Below are 5,193 nucleotides of genomic sequence, written 5' to 3'. Positions count from 1 at the left end.
CTAAGTTTGCATGGCAACCAATCACAGTTCAGCTTTTATCTTACCAGAGTAATTTGAGAAAGGAAAGCTGAGCTGTGATTGGTTGCTATGGGCCACATCAAACCATATTATTTCATGTTCTTAGTGTGGCCTAACCATAGGCTGTTTACTTGGTTACAGGTGTGTTTAGTGACCCCTGCAGTAAAGCGCATCACCAGTCATTAATGGGTTAATGCTTCAGATGTGTTTACCTGCATCCATGGCAACCGTGCACTGTGATGACAAGCGCTTATGTCATAAAGAAGGTTCCATAAAGCAATGCACGGCGCCCTGATCAGTGCCATCTTGGATGCGCCAGAGGACCTTGAGCTTGACTACATTACTGCCCCCTATCCTTGATGTAATTTGGAGGTTCTAGCAGGGGAAAAGGGGTGGTCTGCTTTAGACTACCCCTTCATCAAGTCTCCACCTTCTTGAGAAGTGGACCTGGATCTGAGGAAAAAAATCTTACAGCAGCACAAACCCAATGTGGTTGAGGTGGGTGCCCGTCTCTCCACCCTGGCCCAGGGTGGTATAAAATCCAGCAATGAAGTAGAAGACAGCACGTCCAGAAATAAAGTTGAAAAAAGTGTTTTAATGACACACACCAGTGCGCAACGGTTCGGCTGAATAAGCCTTTCTCAAGCATCACTGCTTGAGAAAGGCTTATTCAGCCGAAACGTCGCGCACTGGTGTGTCATTAAAACACTTTTTTCAACTTTATTTCTGGACGTGCTGTCTCCTACTTCATTGCTGGACCTGGATCTGAGGGAGAAGAGATACATCTACCTAGCCATCAATAAGGTGACAGATATTGCAGCCAGATCTCTCTCTCATCCAGTTTATTATATTTAAAGTATGATATTATCCTCTAAGTGCAGGGGAGGGGCAACTCTCCAGCCATGGCTCCCTTGAGGTTTCCTCCACAGGGGTTTTTTTCTTGCCTGAGTGCTGAAGGGTGACTCTTTGTGAGTCAGGGGTTTGCTGTTTTCATTGTTATGTAGTTTTCAATAAAATTGGGACCCTTTGACACCTACAATGTGTTGTGTCTTTATTTTGCGTTTTTTGGTTTATTGGTAAGTATGGATTTTTTATTATGTTCACGCAACCCCTGCTTGCAGAGTTTTTACTTTGGCCTGAGTTCTTTAATTACTCACGCTGCAGCACAGAAAGGGTTAAAAAGCAGGACACTTCCTAGGGTGAGAAGGCAAGACTACAGAGAATTTTACCTACAAGGGGGTGCTTACTACAGGGAGGATTGCCTACAAGGGAGAGGGACTTACTACAGGGAGGATTGCCTACAACAGAGAGGGGCTTTCTACTAGGAGGATTGCCTACTAAAGTTAGATTACCTATATGAGGGACTACCTACAGGGCAGGGCTTACTACAGGGGACTACAGTTTACTGGGGAAGTGGGGCTACTAACATGGATGCATAGAGGGGGTTCAACTGCTATATGGATACACAGAGAAGATCTCCCATACTACATGGAGATACAGAGGTAGCCTATACTATATAGCGGCCTGACTACAATTTGGAGGCAGATATTGGACATAACTGCATATATGGGGCACAGAGGGGGCACTCTTAAAGGGTTAGTGCCGTGCTAAAAAATTATTCACAGAATAACACACATTACAAAGTTATCAGCCACTCAGCAGCGATTGGCTGAGCATAACTGTACTCAGCCAATCACGGCTGAGCACAGTTGTGACGCGGCGGAGGGGGGGCGGCGGCAGGGATTCGGAGGTCCGTCCAAAGATGACGTTTGGCACAAAATGGCGGACGGCCCTCGACACGGATCAGGTAATGTATAATGCACCACACACTTCCGGGTACACGGGCGTGGGTGGTGAGACCGAGAAGGGGGCAATTCACAGACATAACATAACATACATTACAAAGTTGTATACCTTTTTAATGTGTGTTATTCTGTGAATAATTTTTTTAGCACCGCACTACCCCTTTAAAGTGTCACTGTCGTTATAACTTTTAAAATCTAAATCGACAGTAGATGTGATATAATGCAAGTTTGCAATATACATTCATTATTTTTTTTGTTTTTTATCATGCTGTAAAACATAGTTACATAGTTAATACAGTTGAAAAAACACCCATGTCCATCAAGTTCAACCAAGGAGGGGATGGATACAGGGAAGGGGTGATAGGTTCTATACATATGCATTTAAATTATTTTGGTCTAAGAACTTGTCTAGCCCTGTTTTGAAGCCCTCTACTGTTGTTGCTGTGACCAGATCCTGTGGTAGACTGTTCCACAGATTCACAGTTCTCATGGTAAAGAAGACTTGTCGCCTCCGGAGAGTGAACCTTTTTTTCTCCAGGCGGAGGCAATGCCCTCTTGTCCTTTGAGGGGGTTTTACCTGGAACATCTTTTCCCCATATTTCATGTAGGGGCCATTTATATATTTAAAAAAATTAATCATATCTCCCCTTAAACGTCTCTTCTCCCGACTAAACAAATGTAATTCTTTTAATCTCTCCTCATAACTAAGATGCTCTATTCCCCTTATTAGTTTAGTTGCCCGTCTTTGTACCCTCTCCAGCTCTAGGACAAAGCTGAACTTAGAAATCCAGCTCCAGTCTCCTGAAGGCAGATTTTCTGACCTAAATTTTCTGCCTATAGGGTACCGTAATCCCCCAAATGTATCACTGAAAAATCACTGCCCAGTGAAACTTAAAACTTATCCTTTAATTAAGAAACCTGACATGTTTATGTTGTGCGTCCGCTATTCACGGCCGTACTTTACATTGTTTGCTATGGTTAATTGGAGGGCGGGCACACCTGAATTTGAACATCACAGAGAGCGGCCGTTCTGTGACTAATAATAATTAATGTTTGTTTTTCTGGGGCCATATCCCCCAGCCCTACTCCCTCCTCTAATTTAAGTTTTTATACGTTTTCCTTGTTACCTTTTAAAATCCACAACTCTTTTATTTTTCCATTTAATGAATCATATGAGTGATTAATTTCATGGAACCAACTGTACTTGGTAATTACACCCTTGATTTTTCCGTAAAATATGTGACAAAGCAAAAAAAAATAAATGAATAAATATTTGTGGAAAAAAAAAATGTTTTCATAAAGGTTTGGGGGCTTCATTTTTATGTGTGGTAAAACTGACATGCTGACTATATTCTTCAGGTCAGTACAACAAATTTAAGCAGCTTTTATTTTTTTTTTGTACTTTTAAAAAAATTAAAGTTAAGTTAAAAAATTTATTTTATTAATTTAATAGTTGCATTTTGACTCCCTATACCTTTTTCAATCTTTCAGTCTGTGGGGCTTTGTGAGGGCAAATTTTTAGCGTCATGTGACTCCATCAAGCCGCCGGCCTTTCCTCGTTGCTCCGCTCCCTGCCACTCCTCCCAGGATGCTGGGAAAAGCTGGATCCAATCCTAGACAACTTCTTCCAGTTTCCCAGGATTGGATCCAGCTGGGTGGAGAGGCAGGGAGCAGTGATGAAAGGACGGTGGCTTGATAAGCGGAGCACAGATCAAACGAAGCACTTCACAATTCACTCATGTCTACTACTGTGGATTGGTCATCAATGGGAAAGTCACAGAAAACCCCTTTAAAAACGTTAGCTGTTTGGACCTGTTTGGCTGCCCAATAAAGTTTTCTTTCTTTCCAATTCTTTATTTTACAAGTGCCGTGTTGCAATAATGATAATTACGGTATCTTTTGTTGGTGTATAAGTTAATAACATAATTTTTATTAGATTGGTAAGGGAGTAATATATCTTATGGCTGTGCTGCCTTCTGACTCAAAGATTTTTTTAAAATAATGTACCGGCAAGTTTTCCATTAGATTTACACAAGAAAAAAACATATATATAATAATTTGGTTTATTTACGACTTTTAGTAAACTTATGATGGAAAATAAACATTACAGTCAAAATAAAGTGCAGCAATATTAGGGGCCATTCACACGTCCGCAATATATGGTACCTGCACGAACTGTATACTGTGGACTGGACCTCGGAACTCCCGGCATCATCATTCACAATGATGCCAAGCGCTCCCAAACTGTTTAAATATTGACGCTACTGTACTGACTAGCTGTTCCGATTCACAGTACGCAGTTTGTGCACAGACCTTATATTGCGGACGTGTGAATGGCCCCTTAATGCTAGCGTTCCTGAGATGCATGATCTGTCATATTAATAAAAAGACAAAATTGGTCAGCTCTCCTAGAACACCGTTCACACTGGGCAGGAGCACGTGCTATGGCTGAACTTGCAAACACACAAAAACACAGAAAAATGCAACAGCAAGATACAGACCCACCATAGACATGAAAATAGTTAAAAAGCAGCCCCCCCAACTGCAAAAAAAAAATCCCACAAAAATAATGAGTCTCTTGGTTACTATTTGCAAACAGTGTAAACTGCCCCACCACGGTAAGGTGGACTCATATCGAGGCAGACCCTACACTGTACTATGGCCTCTCCATGGCGTGTAATACGCCTATGCTCTGGGCATGCAAGATCCGTCTCAGGGTGCGTTCACACCTACAGGATCCGCAGCAGATTTGATGGTGCAGATTTGATGCTGTGTTCAGTTATTTAAATGAAATCTGCTGCGGATCCACTGCGGATCCGCAGCAGAAAATACGCTGCGGATCAGGTAAGTGTGAACATACCCTAATACCTGCAAAAATAATTACACCACCTGGGTGGGACAGGTGGAGTGCACGACCAAGTAGAGGCAGCGACTCCCCCAACTGGAACACAGAAAAAAAAAGACAAAATTAGTCAGCTCTCCTAGAACACCGTTCACACTGGGCAGGAGCACGTTGCTATGGCTGAAATTGCAAACACACAAAAACACATTCGTCGTGCACTCCACCTGTCCCACCCAGGTGGTGTAATTATTTTTGCTGGTATTAGACGGATCTTGCATGCCCAGAGCATAGGCGTATTACCATAGAGAGGCGATAGTACAGTGTAGGGTCTGCCTCGATATGAGGCCACCTTATCGTGGTGGGGCAGTTTACACTGTTTGCAAATAGTAACCAAGAGACTCATTATTTTTGTGGGAGTTTTTTTTAGCAGTTAGGGGGGCCGCTTTTAACTATTTTCATGTCTGTAGTGGGTCTGTAACTTGCTGTTGCGGTGAGCTGTTGCATTTTTCTGTGTTTTTGTCTGTCATA

The sequence above is a fragment of the Dendropsophus ebraccatus genome, chromosome 5 (assembly GCF_027789765.1).
Source record: "Dendropsophus ebraccatus isolate aDenEbr1 chromosome 5, aDenEbr1.pat, whole genome shotgun sequence".
NCBI classification, from domain to species: Eukaryota; Metazoa; Chordata; class Amphibia; order Anura; family Hylidae; genus Dendropsophus; species Dendropsophus ebraccatus.
Note: the sequence above shows the minus strand (reverse complement) of the source record.